The sequence below is a fragment of the Sus scrofa genome, chromosome 14, assembly GCF_000003025.6.
Source record: "Sus scrofa isolate TJ Tabasco breed Duroc chromosome 14, Sscrofa11.1, whole genome shotgun sequence".
In the NCBI taxonomy this organism is placed as follows: domain Eukaryota; kingdom Metazoa; phylum Chordata; class Mammalia; order Artiodactyla; family Suidae; genus Sus; species Sus scrofa.
Genome location: NC_010456.5, coordinates 1924406 through 1945301, shown reverse-complemented (window position 1 = coordinate 1945301; position 20896 = coordinate 1924406). Strand labels below are relative to the sequence as shown.

Below are 20896 nucleotides of genomic sequence, written 5' to 3'. Positions count from 1 at the left end.
CAATGCAGACAAGAGCCTTGTTGTGGCTTCTGTGGGAAGGAATGAACAAGGCAAGGTAAACAAATTTAGGATTGGCTAGTGTGAAAAATTTCAACAGACTAATGCAAAAAGGCTGTTTTTGGTAGTTTGGTACCTGGCTTTGGGGTATCAGGGAAGGGACTGAGTGTGAGAGTCCCAGAAAGGAAGTGGTTGGGATGTGGGCTCTGTTTTGGGGGGTTTGTATAATAAAGACATGCTCATAGGTGAGTCATTTCCCATCTCTAGGAAGTGGCTGACCTTGGGAAGGACAGTCCTTCCAGGGTCAACAAGGCCCCAGATGTCAAAGCATCAGCAATACAGAAAATAAAAGTCATGATAAATACACTGGTACTCTATCTCATAGGTAGGATATTAAGAGTTCATGGAATTCCCGTCATGGTTCAGCAGAAACGAATCTGAATAGCATACATGAGGATGCGGGTTTGATCCCTGGTCTCACTCAGTGGGACAGGGATCCAGCATTGCCGTGAGCTGTGGTATAGGTCACAGATGTGGCTCTGATCCCAAGTTGCTGTGGCTGTGGTGTAGGCTGGCAGCTGTAGCTCCAATTTGACCTCTAGCCTGGGAACCGCCATATGCTGTGGGTGTGGCCCTGGAAAGACAAAAAAAAAGATCTCATGAGATGGTTCGATCACCATTTCCCCCATATTTTATTTTTCTAAGTTTTTAGAGAAATAAAGCAGTGTCATAGTATGAATAATTTAAAACCCTATCCAAATGCTGGGAAAAAGAACATGAAGAAACACCTTCTAAAGCCAAATGAAATAAGTGACTAGATTAAGAATCCATTTGCCATGATCTTTCTTTTGAAATGTTTAACCTCTGGCTTTTGAGTATTCTGTACTCCTTCACCCAAATCAGATAAAGCACTGAAATTGGGTCCATTGAGAACCATCTTCCCATTTCTGAGTCCATTTTTAACCTTAGTTCTTAGTACTTAAAACTGTCTGCCAGAATAATCAACCACTTACTGTCACTCATAATGAGCTATTTTTGTGTTGTTAGGTGTTTCTAATTTGGCAGAAATAGATGACCAATATGAGATCTGATTATGCAATGGAATCTAATGCCTGGTCCAGGGCCTCTGTTGTCTGGTCTGATTGAACAAGACTTCATGAAAGGATTAAGGGATATGATGGTTCCTAGCGGGCACTTCCTCCAACACATAGGAAAATTTCAGCTGTGTCATGGTCAGGGGATGTATTTTTTTTTTTTTTTTTTTTTTTTTTTGGTATTTGTAGGGCCACACTTGTGGCACATGGAGGTTCCCAGACTAAGGGTCGAATCAGCTGCAGCTGCCAGCCTACACCACAGCCACAGCAATGTGGGATCCAAGCTGCATCTGGGAACTACACCACAGCTCACGGCAACGTCAGACCCTTAACCCACTGAGCAAGGCCAGGGATCGAACCTGCATCCAGCTCTCTGTTTAGAGGTCCCAGGATGTGTCCAGAACTGTTGGGTGGCAAGTGTCACAGGACACCTTGTAGAGGATGTGGTGGCACATCCGCATCTAAGAATCTTCAATCTCATTACCCCCTTCCAATGGTCCCCTTTGTCCCTCGTAGTCAGCAGTGTGCTGGTGTCAGGTCTACTCCGTCACAAGAATCCACTGGGCCCATTTTTTTTCCTAACTGAGGGTTAAGTGCATTGAGCTCAGCTACGGCAGGAACATACATTTACACCTTATCAAACACTGCAAATCAAGGCTTTCCTTGCCTTCCTCCCTGCCCCCCCGCCCCTCCCCTTCCCTCCCCTTTCTTTGCTGAAGAGCTGATTGTTAAACATTTACCAGCACACGGTTGACGTGTAGGTCAACAAGTGTCTTATCTTTTCCTCTCTGAGACTTTGTTCTCTGAGCACGTTCTTTTTTCCCTGGTTGTTAGCCATCTTCATCCTATTTTCACCTGAATCTTCTCTGCTGGTCTCCCAGCTCATCAGTTTCCAGTTTATTGTTAAATTCATCACACGCAATTACATTTTAAGATTTGTAAAAACTATAATACTGCGTGCTGGCAACTGAGTGCTGAGGGCTGAAGGTGGTGAAAACAGGTGTAGCATCTTGGAAACATCTTTAGAAGCATTAAAAAAAACTCTGGGGAACTATAACTAGTCTGGGAACTATATCTAGTCACTTATGATGGAACATGATGCAAGATAATGTGAGAAAAAGAATGTATATATATGTGTGACTGGGTCACTTTGGTGTACAGCAGAAATTGACCAAACACTGTAAACCAGCTGTAATGTAAAAAATAAAAATCATTAAAAAATAAAAATAGGAGTTTCCGTTGTGGTGCAGTGGTTAATGAATCCGACTAGGAACCATGAGGTTGTGGGCCTTGCTCAATGGGTTAACAATCCGGCGTTGCCCTGAGCTGGGGTGTAGGTCGCAGACGCAGCTCAGATCCTGCGCTGCTGTGGCTGTGGCGTAGGCGGGTGATTTTGACCCCTAACCTGGGAACCTCCATATGCCGCAGGAGCAGCCCTAGAAAAGTCAAAATAAATAAATAAATACATAAAAATAAAAAACTCTGAAATATGTTATAACTCACAGACCTACCGTAGGCATATCTGAATCTTCTCTGAAATAGAAAACATCGTCTGCCCAGAGACATCCTTTTCAACCTAAATTAGTAGCTTATTGGAAAAAACCTAAAAAAGTTTGATACACCACCAAGCAGCCGTGTGCTATTGGATGGTGGGAAGAGCCATCAGCCCCTGCGGCACCGTCAGTGACTTAATTGAAGAAAATTTAAACTGGGTTCACTAAGTCAAGAAAGTGTGTCTTATATACTTTGGGAAGAACGTTTGGAGAAGTTTTCCTGGTTGGTGCTCAATGAAGCCAGGAAATTAAATTACCCAGAACACTCGATTAATTGAAGACTCTCTTAATTGAGATTTTTGCAATCACATTTAAAACGAGAAGCTTCCCAGAGCTTTAGAGTCCGGCTCTTTCCGCTGTAGTTGCTGTCGACTGAAAACGACACTGTCAAAGCCGGGGCTGGAAGGGTGGGTACTCTCTGCTCTGCACTGTGATTGGCTACAAACAGACACCCTCATTGCCTCAGCGGTAACTAGGAGCAATATCTTTTAGGATGAACTGAAACCCCAGAGGTGAAAGACTTGGCACAGTGTTGTCACGTAGTAAACATTCAAATTGTCCCAGCAATGATGGTCTCAGTCAGGGAGCGCTGTTTCCAGGCTTGTGTATGAAACAGCATTTCATTCCTCATCTGATTTCAAGCTTGAGTACTGCTTTCCTCTATCTTCCTCTTTCTCCTTCTATTTATTTATTTTATTTTTTCATCTTTTTGCCTTTTCCAGGGCCTCACCCCCGGCATAGGGAGGTTCCCAGGCTAGGGGTCAAATCAGAGGGGCCTACGCCAGAACCACAGCAACGTAGGATCCGAGCCTCGGCTGTGAGCTACACCACAGCTGACAGCAACGCCAGATCCTTAACCCACTGAGGGAGACCAGGGATCGAACCCACAACCATATAGTTCCTAGTCAGATTCATTAACCACTGAGCCACGACAAGAATTCCCTTTCTCCTTCTAATTGTAAGGCCATGCTGTCCACTAATCAACTAGAATTGGACCCAAATAGGTGATGCTCTGAATTACTTCACTCTCATTCTTTTCTTCCAAGTTAAATTTACACGGCTTCCTTCCACACACACACACACACACACTCTCTCTCTCTCCTCTTTTAACATCTTCCGTTGCTTTTTGTTCACACAATTCAAAATAGCTGCTTTCAGGAAGTGCTAAATGTAGGTAATCTGAAAGAGCCAGTTTTATCCTTCCCTTTAAGATCCCTTTCCCTTTGAGTTTTTGGAGAAGAGGGTTTTGGGGTAGGGGAGTTTCTGCTTCCTTTTCTTTTTTGCTATTTCTTTGGGCCGCTCTCTCGGCACATGGAGGTTCCCAGGCTAGGGGTCGAAACAGAGCTGTAGCCACCAGCCTACGCCAGAGCCACAGCAACGCGGGATCAGAGCCGCGTCTTCGACCTACACCACAGCTCACGGCAACGCCAGATCCTTAACCCACTGAGCAAGGGCAGGGACCGAACCTGCAACCTCATGGTTCCTAGTCGGATTCGTTAACCACTGCGCCATGACGGGAACTCCCCTGCTTCCTTTTCTTGATATCAACCCCAGTGGCCCCTCTTGATGTCTTAGGGCCTCTCCTCCAGCTGCCAGGCCAACTGGGGCCAGTGGCCACCTTGCTATGGGTCAGGGTCTCTGTGATAGGTTGCCGCTCTCCCCACACAGCATCAGCAGAGGGCTGTGATGGGCTGGGGTGCCTTCTTCTGAAGGCCCCGCTCAGTTGCCTGTAAGGGAAATCCTAGTGCCAAAGGCTTGAACAAGATCTTCCTCTTGGTAATCAGGAAACTTGAAGGAAAGCATTCTAGGGGTCCTTGGAGGTCTCTAGGCACCTCTGTCTTGGTTCCTGGAAAGATGGCTGCATCAGCACCAGCAACTGTGCACAGTCCACACAGCAGGCAATAGGAAAGGCAAGGAAGAAGCAAGCATGCTGAGTCAACCCCCTTTAAAGGAGCTTTCTGGAATCCCTACCTCACAACCTGTGCTTGCATTTCACTCCAGCTTTGTCCTACATGGCCCTTCCTCCACAAAAGAACTGAGTTTTACTGGTAGACCCAGCCACTCACAATAAAGTTAGTATTGTGGTAGTGAAGGAAAGAAGGCACCCCTGCCTTGTCCTTTCATGACTTACATTGTCACCCCACACCAAGAAATTCAGGACATACCCTAATTCCTTACCCAACACCCAACCCTCTACACACACACACACACACACACACACGTACACACAGAGGGAAGCTGGTCTCTGAACATTACCCCATTTTACTTGTATCCTTAGCAGTTATCCAAAGTATCAATTATTCACTTCACAACCGCAGCTCTCTGACTTGAGTAATGAATGGATAACTGTGAAAAGAAAGAGGTTGATGAGCCACTAAGTAGTGATCTACACTATTTGTATTTTTTTTTTTTTTTTAATGTCTGCACCTGCAGCATATGGAGTTTCCTGGGCCGGGGACTGAATTTGAGCCACAGCTGCAACCTAAGCTGCAGCAATGGCAACACTGGATCCTTTAACCCCTTGTGCCAGGCTGGGAGTTGAACCTGCACCTCTGCAGTGACTTGAGCTGCTGCAGTCGGATTCTTAACCCACTGTGTCACGATGGGAACTCCTATGCTATTTGTATTTTAAAGTTATTTAATATGTAAAGTACAGAACTTGGTTGAACTTCTTAAGTTTTTGGCTTTAATGATCTCGAAAACAAAAACAAAATTTTATAGAAATTTCAGGCAAAGCTATCAAGTTTTGCAACCAATTAAAATCAAATTACAAACTCATGGGCATGGAGAACAGATCTGTGGTTGCCAAGGGGTAGGGGGAGGAAGAGGGATGAACTGGGAGTTTGGGGTTAATAGATGCAAACTACTGCATTTAGAATGGATATGCAATGAGGTCCTACTGTATAGCACAGAGAACTATATCCAGTTATTTGCGATGGAAATGATGGAAGATAGTATGAGGAAAAAAATGTGTATATATACATATATATATATGTATATACACACATATATATGTATAATTGGGTCACTTTGCTGTATAGCAGAAATTAACAGGAGTTCATGTCGTGGCTCAGTGGTTAATGAATCTGACTAGGAACCATGAGGTTGCGGGTTCGATCCCTGGCCTTGCTCAGTGGGTTAAGGATCTGGCATTGCTATAGCTGTGGCGTAGGCCGGCGGCTACAGCTCCAATTAGACCCTTAGCCTGGGAACCTCCATATGCGGTAGGAGTGGCCCTAGAAAAGGCAAAAAGACCCCCCCCAAAAAATTTTAACGGAACACTGTAAATCAACTATAATTTTAAAAATTAAAAAAATAAATAAAATCATGTTAGCCTAATTGATTTCATAGGAAACAGGCTCTTTTCCTCAGTGGCTGCTCTCTGATGCACCAGGCACCAGTGGCTCTGCTTCTGCCATGTGGACGTCTGCGGCCGTGACACTAGGTGCTGTCTCAAGTCTCTCATTGTTTCTTTCCTTGAGTCATTGCCAAAATTATTATTTCATGGTGTCCCAGATGCCATTTGGCCTCCATTTCTTTCCCATCAGTGATAAATCCAGTTAATTTCCCTTGGTATTGAGGGTATCATAGATCCAAGTGGGGTCTCAAGGCAGGATACCACCTCAGGTGATGCTGCAGTGGTTGCCAAGCATGGCGGCAGTTTGCTCCTGCTAGTTCCCTCTCCATTTGCTCATCAAATTTTGCCTCTAGGTCCTTCCTGAAAGAAGAATCTTCCTAAGAATACAAAAGCTGGGAAAAAACAAAATTTCTGTTTGTAAGGGTTTGATTAGAATCTCAGGCAACTCTCTTATGTTTACCAAGAATGGAGGTGAAGTGGGTAAAGAGGAAGATTCGGGTCTTTCAGTGGCATATAAATGTCTCTCATATTTTTAAGAGAAGAAAGCAGGTTAATCAGGTGTCCCCATGCTTTTGGCCTTGGGCTTTAGTCTGTCACTGTTATTGAGCAGGAAGCCTGTCAGAGCATTGCAGTAAGTGGGATGAGAAAAGGAAAATCACGGCTGTCATTAACAGCAAAGACCAGGGAGGATTTGGCACAATGGAAAACCTGGAGCCAGCTAAGGCACAGACGAGTTTGCTTGTTTCTTGGTGGGAGTATTTTTTTCTTTTCCTTTTTGCTTTTTAGGGCCATACCCGTGGCATATGGACGTTCCCAGGCTAGGGGTCGAATCGGAGATAGAGCTGCCGGCCTATACCACAGCCGCAGCAACACGAGATCCGAGCCACGTCTGCAACCTACAGCATAGCTCACGGCAACGCCACATCCCCAACCCACTGAGTGATAGGAGTACATTTTTATGATTTTGTTATATAATTTAACATCAGAACTTCTTTTTTAAATTTTTATATTCTTATTTGGGAATGTTTATATCATTACAGTGTAACTACATTTTAGAGACACTGGATGTCATTAGACACTGATGTTTGAATATCAATTAGTTTATCATGATAGAGAGACATGAAAGTTATTTACATGATGAAAAGATTTCAGAATGTCAGTGGAATAGGCAGCTTTATGTGATGCCATTTCAAAAGTGACTTATTTCAGTCTGCATATTTTCCAAGAATGTCACCATGTCTAAGTAAGAACTAATCCTTGTCATCCAGAACTACCTTGGTGCCGCTATATTCTGGGAGAGGAAACTTATCTCCAACTTTCATGCTAATTGGTTGAATCTCACCACCCTTCCCTTTAGAGCCCTATCCAACAGCTACTACTGTTGCTTGCAGTACTTTTCCTTGAGATTTTTCTGGAAGCATAATGCCTCCTTTGGTTGCAGTTTCAGCTGAACTTCTTTCAACTAATAGTAGGTCAGGGAATTCCAGTAGTGGCGCAGCAGAAACAAATCTGACCAAAAAACCCCAGGGGGATACGGGTTGGATCCCTGACCTTGCTCAGTGGGTTCGGGATCTGGCATTGTCCTGAGCTGTGGTGTAGCTCACAGATGTGGCTTGGATCCCGAGTTGCTGTGTGGCTGTGGTGTAGGCTGGTAGCTGTAGCTCCGATTGGACCCCTAGCCTGGGAACTTCCATATGCTGCAGGAGCAGCCCTAAAAGAAAAGAAAAGACTAAAACCATGTCAAAGAGAGGAAGAAACTTTCTAAATTTCTGTCCTGCCATGACTCTGGCTGTCGCATTTTGTACTCTGCCCCAACATCAGAATGTCTTGATGCAAGTTTTTAAGAAATTAATACACACCATCCCAGAATTCTATCTTGGTGCAGAGACTCCAGTAAAAACAGAGGAGAAAGGCAAAGGAATGTGGTGGGTGGTATTTCAGAATCCCTTGCATTTTTGCACTTTGCATCCTTCTCCTTCTTCTTCTTCCTCCTCTCCCACTTCTTCTTCTTGTCAAATTGTATGCTTCCTCTGATTCTGAGAGGATATTCCCTCTTACTCTCCAGGAAGGGCCCTAGCTGAGGGTTACAAGATCTGTGAGTGTCTCTAGGCCCCAAGACATTGTTTTTCTCAGCCCTCACTATCCACCTCCTTTACTTACAAATTAGAATTGCTCTCACCACTGAATGTGACTTGGATGAATTTCCTCTTCTGGCCCCTCCTCTGATTATTGAACTAAATTAACTTGTTGCCCACTGTCCACAAATAATTCTGGAAATAAGGCTGAAATTAGTTGTGAAGAATTGAACTTCCCAATGGTATTAGTCAGGATAGGCTAAATTACAAGGAGATAATAAATAGCTCCAGAATCACAGTGCTTTAAAGCAACAAAGGTTTATTTCTTATCCTGCTGCATGTCTTCTGTCTTTTAGCTTGGGCATATCTTCTTAAAGGATGGAGGATGTTAAAGCAGCCATAAGTTAAATGCTTTGAATTTTGTGACAGATGGATGGGGAGCTGTGGAGGGTTTGAGACAAGCAATTAGGAGCTCTAGAATAAAAGTGACACACATTATTTCTGCTCACAGCCCATTGGCCAGAGTTTGTTTCTACTTATGCTTAAGGGAGATAGACAAAAAATATATATATTTTTATGTTCCTAGAGGGAAGAAACCAGTGAGAAAGGATGTGACTGGAAAATAGCGCTAATGATTGCCCACCAATCCAGCATTCTGGCTGGGTTGAGGAACTCCTCTAAAAAACAGTACATTAGGAAACTGGCATTGCTCCTCCTGTTGGTAGATTTACAGTTTTTATTGAGAAAGTGCAAAGGAGAATGCAAAACCCTCTATACTGATGGAGGAAAATGAGACCATATGCCCTGTGTGAAGGATGATGCCTGCCTAGCCAATCTCATCTATCATTTTGGTCTATATTGTTCAAGCTATTTTCAATTTCATGCACTAGTCACCTGGCTGTGGGTTTAGACAAGGTGGTCCTGCTAGGAGTATTTTGGAGGCAAGCATATTCCTATGAGGATTGAGGAAAAGTATCTTAATTCCCTGTAAATAAAAGCACCAGCTAAGGTGGGAAAGGTGAGGTAGGTTTTAATGAGCCCTCAGAGTGCAGTCAAGGCCGGAGCAGCATCTTAGGACTCTTATTGCTACCTAAGAGTGAATTCTAAATATTGGAAATTGTTTCCATGATAGTTAGTTGGAATAAGGTGGAATCATTTTTCAAATGAGGGATTCCAGATCATTTGAGGGAAAAGAGACATAGCCTCCAAGTTGTCTAATTCTTCAGGGAAATGTAATTTTAGATGGCATTTGAAATTATTTACATAATACATGCTTTCTTATGCACTATCAAGAGGAAAGCATGAATGTCACTGGCAGCCATGGAAACCCTGGCAATATCTGACAATACTTATATTTCTGCCTCTTAGTCTCCCCACAACAAAAAAGAAGTAAAAAATGGAAACTGATCAGATATATAAACTACAGGGAAATGGAAATTTGTATTTAAAAAAAGAGAATTGTATTGATGATACATGACATTTGTATACAGTCTTTTTCTGTCCGAGGCCCTAAAGTGTAATAAACCATGGAAATTGTGTTCCATCCTTCATATACATAAATTCCACCTACACTGAAAGGACAAATAAATAGATGTACCAAAGTACCAAAATAATCTGCCTGCTTTGGAAAAGGGCAGGATGAACCGATACCACCACCAACTTCTGACAAAAAAATTCTGTATTCATTATAGTTTCTATGGAATGTAGTTGACATTGTATATCGTAGAAATGGATCAGTTCCTTAAGAAATGTTGAGATTGTGGGTAATTAGTCCAATCCATTTGCCCCACCTTCAAGGTCCTTTTAAGACTTGCATGTCCTCTACGTTGTTTGCCTGAGTTGTTTTGAACTATGTGTAGCTTGAGCTGAGCTGGTTGAGACTGGTTGGGACCACTGACCCTTCAATCAGGTATGCATGAGTTCTGCTCACTCACTCGGAGATCTTCTGATTGGGCAGACGCCTATAGCTTAGTTAGGTCTGCAGAGAACAATGATCTCCGTACCTTTTGCCCATCAACTTTCCTCATGCTTCCCATGCTTTAGACCATGCTGTCGCCCTTGCCTTTGGGTAGGGGGTTTTGAGACTTGTTTTCCTGTCTTCTGGCTTGGCTGCCTTGTGAGTAAACTCTTTCTTTGCTATAAATCTAAGCATCTCAGCATTAATGTCTTGCTTTCCATCAGGCAAAATTAAACTAGTTTGGTAATAATGTGATATGTACAATAAAAACAAATGATGTAGTATATATACACAATTGAATACTACTTAGCCATTAAAAAAGAACAAAATAATACCATTTGCAGCAACATGGATGGAACTAGAGACTCTCATACTAAGTGAAGTAAGTCAGAAAGAGAAAGACAAATGATATCACTTATATCTGAAATCTAATATACATCGCAAATGAACCTGTCTACAGAAAAAAAATTGTGGACTTAGAGAAGAGACTTGTGGTTGCCAAGAGGGAAGGGGAGGGAGTAGGATGGATTGGGAATTGGGGGTTAATAGATGCAAACTATTGCCTTTGGAATGGATAAGCAATGAGATCCTGCTGTTTAGCACTGGGAATTGTATCTGGTCACTTATGAGGGAGCATGATAATGTGAGAAAACAGAATATATGCATGTGTGACTGGGTCACCTTGCTGTATAGTAGAAAATTGACAGAACACTTAAACCAGCTATAAAGGAAAAAATTAAAACGAAAATGGTCATAAGAGTTGCCATTGTGGTGTGGTGGAAACTAATCCAACTAGTATCCATGAGGATGTAGGTTCGATCCCTGGCCTCACTCAGTGGGTTGGCAATTGGGTGTTGTGAAATGCAGTGTACCCAAGTTGCTATGTCAATGGCATAGGCTGGCAGCTGTAGCTCTGATTTGACCCTTAGCCCGAGAACTTCCATAAGACATGGGAGAGGCTCTAAAAAGCAAACAAAGAAACAAACAAAAAGTCCCCTCAAATGGTCCTAAATTTGGGCTATAATCTGTAGCACATGGCTGCAAAGGTGAAAACCAAACTCAAGCTATAGTAGCTAGGAAGTTTTGGTGGCAAGTGAAAAACACCTTTCAGCTTTATAGGAAATAGGCTTTTCTTCTCCATCACTCAGAATGAATATCTATGAATGCCTAGTTCTCTGTCTGAAAAGTTAGTAATAAATAAAAAAGTAATAAAGGGATGACAACAACACATTGGAAAAATACAAACCTCAAGAAAATGAAGAGGGGTTGTTTGTGAGATTTGAACCTTCGCAATTTCTCTGGATTATCTAAGAAACAACCAACCTATGGCTTCTGTCCCATTCTACATACGGTTTGGGTGAAGAAACCTAAGGATTAGTGCAAATGATATCAGCATCCCAATGGAAAAAAAGAGCTGTGAGTCTGGGCTCCTATGATCAGAGGGGACAGTGGGAGGTTGTGTCAGGGAGGTGCCTTTCACCCAGGGAGGTAGCCAGGGACAGAAGACTGAGATGTGTCCTGCAGGTCTGGTCAACAGCACCTGCAAACACAGATCCCCTGAACTCTAATGAGGACCAGCTTAAAAAAGTGGATACTAGGTAAGCTTATTTTTATTTATTTATTTATTTATTTATTTAAGGGCCACACCTGCGGCATATGGAAGTTCTCAGGCTAGGGGTCTGATCCAAGCCACATCTGCAACTTATGCCACAACTTGTGCCAATGCCAGATCCTTAACCCACTGAGCGAAGTCAGGGATGGAGCCTGCATCCTCATGGATGTAGTCGGATTCTTAATCTGCTGAGCCACAAGAGGAACTAGCATATTTATTTTTACTTTTTCTTTTATATTTTAAATTCTTATTGTTTATTTTATGTCTGGTAGTGTACATTTGCTAAACCCCAACTCCTCATTTATCCTACTCCCACTTCCCACTTTGGAAACCATAAGATTTGTTTTCTATGTCTATGAGTCAGTTTTTGTTTTTTAAATAAATTCATTTGTATTATTTTTTAGATTCCACATATAAGGGATAGCCTATAATATTTGTTTTTCTCTCTCTGACTTACTTCACTTAGTATGATCATCTCTGGTTCTTCCATATTACTGCAAATGGCATTCTTTCATTCCTTTTTTAAAGGCTGAGTAATATTCTACTGTATGTATGTGTTTACATCTTCTTTATCAATTCATCTGTCAGTGGACACTTTGTTACTTCCATGTATGGCTATTGTAAATAGTGCTCCTGTGAACATTGGAGTGCCTGAATCTTTTAGAATTATTTTTCATCCTCTCTGGATATATGCCCAGGAGTGGGATTGCTGAATCATATGGTAACTGTATTTTTAGCTTTCTAAGGAAATTTCATACTGTTTTCTACGGTGACTATATCAACTTACATTCCCACCAACAGTGTAGGAGGGTTCCCTTTTCTCCACATCCTCTCTGGCATTTGTTATTTGTTATTTTGGTGATGGCCATTCTGACTGGTGTGAGGTGATGGCTCATTGAAGTTTTGATTAGCATTTCTCTAGTAATTTGTGATGTTAGGCATCTTTTCATGTGACTGCTGGCCATCTGTATGTCTTCTTTGGAGAAACATCTGTTTAGGTCTTCTGCCCACTTTTTGATTGAGGTGTAATAGGCGGAAAACATCCATTCTCTTCTTTTGCAAGAGCAAGACCCTTCCTTCCTCGGATTGGTCCTGTTTTTGAATCCAGGATCCACTTGAGTAGCAGGCTTTCCATAAACCTATGGCCACCTGCAGGAGAAAAGGCTGGCCAGGCACCCAAAATCCAAGGGGATTTTATTCATGCCATGCTGTATGGGTCTATGGGCTTTTCAGCCTCCTTTCTGAAAGGCATTCTCAATACTCCATTTATCTGTTTTCATTCTTCCCTATCTCCCCTCCAAGAAGATATCTTGTTAGAAGGGAGGCAAGACTCCAGTCTCAGGAGAGACTGTGGGCACAGGTGATGACTCTCGTACTTCAAACACAGGTGCCAAATCTCATGCTGAACAAAGACCACTTTGTTCATATTTCTTTGAGTTTACATGCCTATACAGAAATTACTTTGTGAAGAGTTGGTTCCAGCATTTTTTTTTTTTTTTTGGTCTTTTTAGGGCCACCACCCATAGCATATGGAAGTTCCCAGGTTAGGCATCTAATATGAGCTGCCGGCCTATGCCATAACTACAGCAACTACAGCAATACCAGATCTGAGCCACTTCTGCTTCCTCCACCATAGCTCATGCCAAATCCTTAACCCACTAAGTGGGGCCAGGGATTGAGCCCACATCCTCATGGATACTAGTTGGATTTATTACCGCTGAGCCACAGTGGGAATTCCTGGTTCCAGCACTTTTCAAAGAGCATTTTTTTAAACATACAAAATAATATAAAATGAACTTTCCCAATGAACTAGCAATTACATTCTTGGGCATTTTTCCCAGAGAGATGAGAATTTATTTTTATGCAGAAATTTGTACACGAAGGTTTTTTTTTTTTTTTTTTTTCTTTTTAGGGCCGCACCTGCAGCATTTGGAGGTTACCAGGCTGGGGTTGAATCAGAGCTGTAGCTGCTGGCCTACGCCACAGCCACAGCCACAGCCACAGCCACGCAGGATGTCAACGTCTGTGACCTACACCACAGCTCACGGCAACCCCAGATCTTTAACCCACTGAGCAAGGCCAGGAATTGAACCTGCGTCCTCATGGCTGCTGGTCAGATTTGTTAACCGCTGAGCCACAAAGGGAACTCCTGTACATGAAGGTTTGCATTAACTTTATTGGTCATAGCTCAAAACAGTAAATTACCCAAATGCCCTTCAATGAATGAGTGGCTGAACTAACTCTGGTCTGTCTATGCCAAGGCATACTCCACATCAACCAAATTAGACAGACTATTGATGTACTCAACAGCTTGGGTGGATCGAAAGGAAATTATACTGAGTGAAGAAAGGCTATCTCAAAAGATATATACTTGATGGTTCTTTTTTATAGCATGCATGAAATAACGTAATTATAGAAATGGAGACAGATTGGTAGTTGCCAGATACTAGGGATAGGGAAGGAGGGGTGGGATGGATACAAAGGGGTAGCATAAGGGTATCTTGGGCTGTGGTTCAGTTGAGTATCTTGATTATGGTGGTGTCCACATGAATTTACACATGTGGTAACACTGCACAGAGCTACGCACACACGCATGAGTTTACATATAATTTGTGAAATTTGATTAAGATCTGTGGATTGCACCAGGGATAATATCCTGATTTGGATGTTGTCCTGGAGCTATGAGAGATAGGGAAGGCTTGTGACCTTTCAGAACATCCCAAACACTTTTTTTTTTTTTTGCACCTTCCGACAAATTTTTAATTACTTTAAAATAAAAGTTAATGCAAAAGTAGCATATAACTACATGACCCAGTTACTAATCTGGTGCTGTATGCAACAGGCTTTTAAACTGTAAGAGGGATAATATTTTAGAATGCACTCTTTGGTTGTATATATCATCTCTATCTAATATTAAAAAGTTAGGATAAAAAAATTTAGTAGGTTTCTAATGTCAACCAAACACCGATCTTGAAACTTGTGGGGATTCACTCACTCTCTTCCAGTAGACTCAAGTTCAAAATGAAGTGAGTCAGAAGTGCTGAAGTAGCTACCTGCTGCCAGTACTAAGTGATACACTGAAATATCAGAAAATACAAAAAAAAAAAAAAAAAAAAAAAAAAAAAAAAATAAGAACATCTATGATTCAAATAATTACAAAGGTTCAGTCTGTGAAGTGATTTGTTGTTGACTTGTTTCTTTTCTAATGTGTGTATTTAGTGATATAAATTTTCTTCTAAGCACGGCTCTTGCTGTGTCTCACCTATTTTGATATGTTATACTGTGATTTTTCTTCTGTTAAAATTAATTTCTTATTGATGGTTTTGAATATTTTCCCAAGGATTAGAAAACTAATTTGCCAACTATGTGTGCCCCCCGATGCCTACATCCTAATCCCCAGAAGCTGTAAATGTGATTCTTAACATTGTAAAAAGGACTTTACAGATGCGGTTAAGTTAAGGAAATTGAGCTAGGAGATGATTCTGGATTATCCAGGTGAGCCCAGTGAAATCACAAGATCCTCATAAGAGAGAGTTAGGGGTGCCACAAGCAGGATGGAGACACGACGACGATGCTATCAGACAGGCTGGAGATGGAGGCAAGGGCCAAGAACCTAGCAATGCAGGTGTTGGTAGAAGCCATGGACCAGGTTCTCTGCAGCCTCCAGAAGGAATCTCTCTGCCAGTGCCTTGACTTTTGTCTATAGGCCCTATCTCAAAGTTTTGACCTCTGGATACTAAATGTGTGTTGTTCTGAGCCACTAAGATTGTGGTAAGTTGTTACAGCAGTCATAGGATATTAATACACCCATTTTTATTTTGAAAAATTTTAAATTTCTGTTTAATTGCAAGAATAGTATGAGGCACACCCGTATGCCCTTATCCTGAATTAACATTTGGCCGTGCTGAATTCCTTTCTTTATGTGCATGTGTTTTGCTGACCCATTTGAACATGAGTTGTAGACATCATGTCATGCTTCCCCTGAATATTTCAATATAAATTGAAGAACAAGGACGTTCTTCTATGTAGGCAATAGTATTGCCACCGTCAGCTATATTAGCATTGATGCAATACTTTCATCTACTAAAGAGTTCATGTTCAAATTTCTCCAGGTACTCCAAAAATATCACTTTTTTGGGTGTATGTGTTTTTTTTAGGGCTTCATTTGTGGCATATGGAAGTTCCCAGGCTAGGGGTTGAATCAGAGCTGTAGCTGCTGGCCTACACCACAGCCACAGCAGCACAGGATCTGAGCCATGTCTGCAGCCTGTACACCATAGCCACAGCAATGCTGGATCCTTAACCCACTGATCGAGGCCAGGAATTGAACCCACATCCTCATGGATCTTAGATTTGTTTCTTCTGAGCCACAACGGGAACTCCGGAACTCCAATTTTAAATTTTATTTCAAAAGAGTTTCATACAGTGAAAGGGACTCATTTTTTTTTTTGGTGTACAGGTGTATGAATTTGGATTCATGTATAGATTCATATAATTCTCGTAACATTTAAGATATACAGAATAATTCCATTGCCACTCCAGTCCTACTGAATCAGAATAAGCATTTTAACAAGAACTTCACGGATGTTAACTTTTGAGAATTGCTGGTTTAGAGAACTTAAATAATATTCGAACTTCCTTGGCACATAGAAGACTATCAATAAACGACGGCAGTCTTAAATCTATCTCTCCTTTATTATTAGAAGGATTACTATGTTCATATATTTCTGTTGAATTATGCAAGAAAGACCAACTGATTTATAGTTTCAATACAGCAAATTACACTCTGGTCAAAGAAAGACTTGTTCTTGCTGTAATCACTGTTACTGTATCACTTCAACGGTCATCAAATTGTCACCTCTCTACATTAGTAACTTCCGGAAACATTCATGAGCTGAGATTATTGACACCTATCCCTATATAGATCCATGCACACTTACAAACGCTCACATCTTAATTGACTACTAGAAATAGCTTTTTGTTTTTCCTTATTGAAGATGCTGCTATAAAAACTAATGCCCTGATTAAGGCTTCTACTAAGGAAAGCTTTCTGTTAATATTGAGGAGGTAGGTGGAGTTTTCTGAGTCTCCTGTCCTGTCATCACTCATCCTGTAGCTGATATCAGGAAGACAGTGCAAAGTGGCCTGCAAAGAGAAAGCTGGGCTGAGGTAGGCAGTTCATATTCAGTCTTTAAGTAGCCATCTAGAACTCATACTGGAAATGCTCAACCCTTCTTAAATCTTGCTCAATTAGAGGCTGAGACTTCCATGTCTTGGGAGGAGCTTGAAAAAAAAACCCAGGGAATATAGGACATGATGTCACTCTTATGTCATATTAATGGCCAATTTTAAGACTTTGGGTTTGGTTTGGTTTTGTTTGCCTTTTAGGGACGTACCTGCAACATATGGCGTATGGAAGTTCCCAGGCTAAGGGAGGGCCAAATCAGAGTTGCAGCTGCTAACCTACACCACAGCCACAGCAACACAGGATCTGAGCCATGTCTGAGACCTACACCACAGCACTTGGCAACTCCATATCCTTAACCCACTGAGTAAGGCCAGGGATCGAACCTGCATTCTCATGGATACTAGTCAGATTTGTTTCTGCTGTGCCACAAAGGGAACTCCTTAAGACTATTTTAATTTGTCAACCCATTAAAACAAAGTGAGTACTCACATATTTGTGTGACGTCACCTTAAGGTAGGGATCTCTCGGAGGCCCATGGTCCACAAAGCTAGCTGTCAATTCTTCAAGAAAAGATTACTCTCTGAGAAGACTTGGTGCTGATGGAGGGGAGGGAGTGGGAGGATCGGAGCTTGGGCTTATCAGACAACCTAGAATAGATTTACAAGGAGATCCTGCTGATAGCATTGAGAACTTGTCTAGATCCATGTTGCAACAGAAAAGGTGGGGAAAAATGTAATTGCAATGTATACATGTAAGGATAACCTTGCTGTACAGTGGAAAAAAAAAAAATTACTCTCCAAATTCCTGTTTTGGAAAAATTTGGAGAAAAGGTAATTCCTTTGGAGGAATTTTTTTTTTTTTTTTAAGATTTACTGAGTATGGGATAGTCATAGTGTCTCAGATTGGGAAGTCAGGGGAGGAGGCTCATTGGGTTTTAAGGATACAGATGGCTTATTTTACAGCAGTCTTTCAAAGAGGGAACTGGTTGGGTTGGGCAGAGTTTACGACTGGAGTTTATGTGCACAGAGAGGGGATGTTGCGAAGAAACTGATGGTATGTCAGTTTTGATAATAAGCTTTTTTAATAGTTGGTTCATAGTCGTTCAAGCAAGTATCTCCTGGAGTAAGTAGCTATGTTATCTTTCCGTGATTCTAGTATTATTTAGCAAAATGAGAAAGTGTCTGAAAAGTATTTAGCACAAGAACAAGAAAGTTGGTGTTTCATTATTAGCAAGAAACTCTTTGGATCATGGATCAGTGCAGGGCAATCCTGGGCCTTTGCCAGCATCTGAGATCTGAGAGTAAGAACTACTGATGTTCTGCCTTCCTGCCGAAATGTACACACGCGCATCAGTCAGAGATGGGTGGGTGCTGGATCAAACATCGATCTCAAGTGCTTCCTCTAAACTCTCTCATCTGTGCATTGGCTTTGTTGTTTCACGGTTCTGTTTCTACGCCTTTACAAAACCCTGAAGAGAGCAGCGCCTTACAGTAGATATTTACTGCTTAGGCTAGGCAAAGAAAAAAATTATTCTATGACTATGAAAAATATATTGTGAGACTATCTTTTTCATAAATCACTGTGAGTGTTGATTGTAGTTGCATTTCCCCACTTTGGTTCCATGGAGCACTAGATGAATTTTCTAAGAGAAGGGGTGTCTGTAGACGAGAGGTCTAAAGATACGGTAGGCATGTTCTTGGAGAGGTTCTTTATGCTTCTCGGTGCCCTACTCCTCACGGCCCTCTTGTAGGGCCACTGGTGATTTCACTAAATTGATGCTCAAATGCATGTGGCCATGAAATGCTTTTAACATTTAACAACGTTCCTCCTATAGAAACTCACTTTAATTACATCCTTGAATCATACCGATTGTAAAGAGTGCAGAAAACCATCTTGACTATCAACCAGAAAGACGATGAAGCAAAAAGGAATGGGTGATTTCTAAGAAAAGGTGATCATATTGAAACTTGTGAGTAGTTTTGACATTCTGGAATTAAGCATCCAGCATGAAAGCCATTTCACTTTCCTGGTGTCTATGAGGTAAAATCTTTGGACATACAACCTATTCAAACCAGAGACAGGGAGTCCCATCACGGCTCAGCGAAATGAATCCCACTAACATCCACGAGGATGCCCTGGCCCTTCTCAGTGGGTTAAGGAACCAGTGTTGCTGTGAGCTGTGGTGTAGGTTGCAGATGTGGTTTGGATCCTGTGTGGCTGTAGCTGGGTCTGTGGCTGGCAGCTGTAGCTCCACTTCAACCCCTAGCCTTGGAACTCCCATATGTCATGGGTAAGGCCCTAAAAAGCAAAAACAAAAACAACAACAACAAAAAAACAGAGACAACTGTATTAGACTGAAATGGGTATGGATGCTCCTGGGGTCTCCATTTACTATGTAATCTAACATTGAGTCTGGTACCTTGACACATAATGGTTACTCAATAGGGCTTGCAACTATGCACGAAAAAGCATACAGGTTATATTTGTAGAATTTGCTCTTACCGATTACCTTTTTATTAAAAGTTTATTAAGTTGATAAAGGTAATATATGCCCACCATTACAAATGATAACTGTACAGATGACATCACCTCCACTTACCTTAACTCTGCACACGTCAGTCCTTTACAATTTGGTGTAAATTCTTAAATTTAAAAAATGCGAGGAGTCCCCATCGTGGCACAGTGGTTAACGAATCCGACTAGGAACCATGAGGTTGCGGGTTCAGTCCCTGCCCTTGCTCAGTGGGTTAAGGATCTGGTGTTGCCATGAGCTGTGGTGTAGGTTGCAGATGCAGCTCGGATCCTGAGTTGCTGTGGCTGTGGTGTAGGCTGGCGGCTACAGCTCCGACTCGACTCCTAGCCTGGGAACCTCCATATGCCGCAGGAGCGGCCTTAGAAAAGACAAAAAAAAAAAAAAAAAAAAAAAAGCGGAGTTCCCATTTAGGCTTAGTGGGTTACAAACCCAACTACTATTCATGAGGATGAGGGTTCAATCTGTGGCCTCACTTAAGGATCTGGTGTTGCCACAAGCTACAACATAGGTTGTAGATGTGGCTCAGATCCCACATTGCTGTGGCTGTGCTGTAGGCTGGCAGCTGCAGCTCTGATTTGACCCCTGGCCTGGGAACTTCCATATGCTGCAATTGTGGCCCTAAAAAGAAAAAAAAAAATGCATATATATTCTCAATCTTAATTTTTTCCATTGTGATAAGAGAAAAGCAGAAGTGCGTTATTACCTTAATTTGCCTTTCTTTGATTTAATAGAGATCTTTTTTATATTTTATTTTATGACATATTTGTATATCTGAAAAATTATTTTAGTCAATCATTTTGTGTCATAATAGTGTGATGTTTTACGTGTTTTGTGGTGGCTCTTTGTCACTGATTAACTTCTTCTAAACAACACTTTTAGGGTATCATCCATTAGGAATAGAAAAAATAAGGAAAAGTTAACTTGGCTGTGGCCGACTGAATCTGAGGATAATAATGGTTTGAAGAAGAAAATTGATGTGAGGGACCTCAAAGAAGCATTTACTTGATTTGGGAATTCTATTTATTCATAATATGCCTGTTTTCCTACATGCTGAGTTATAGTTGGCTGCTTCTAGAACGACTCTCATGACGCATCTCCTGGTGTTCACTGCTCTGTGTAATTCCTCTTCGTCCAGGGGCTGGAACCAGTGACTTGCTTCTAATCAACTGGGACGGCAAAAGTGATAGGATGTCATTTCTAAGGGTAGGTTATAGGACACTGTAATCTCCATATCGCTCACTCTCTGTGGCTTTTTCACCTGCTCACACTAATGAACACAGATTCTGTTCCAAGGAGAGACCCACATGGCAAGTAACTGAGAGATGCTTCTAGCCAACAGCCCGTGAGGAACTGAATTCTGCCAATAGCCACACAATTGGGTTTAGGAACACAACTCTTCCAGTTGAATCTTAAGATAGTAATTGCCCTGAGAGTTCCCACCCAGCAGCTCAGCGGTAACGAAACTGACTAATATTCGGGAGGGCGCGGGTTTGATCCCTGGCCTCACTCAGTGGGTTGAGGATCCAGTG

The 20896-nt window shown here is 41.8% G+C and overlaps 1 pseudogene; it reads right to left on the bottom strand.

Moving 5' to 3' along the window:
* LOC106508052 lies at positions 7208 to 7783 on the bottom strand (annotated as a pseudogene).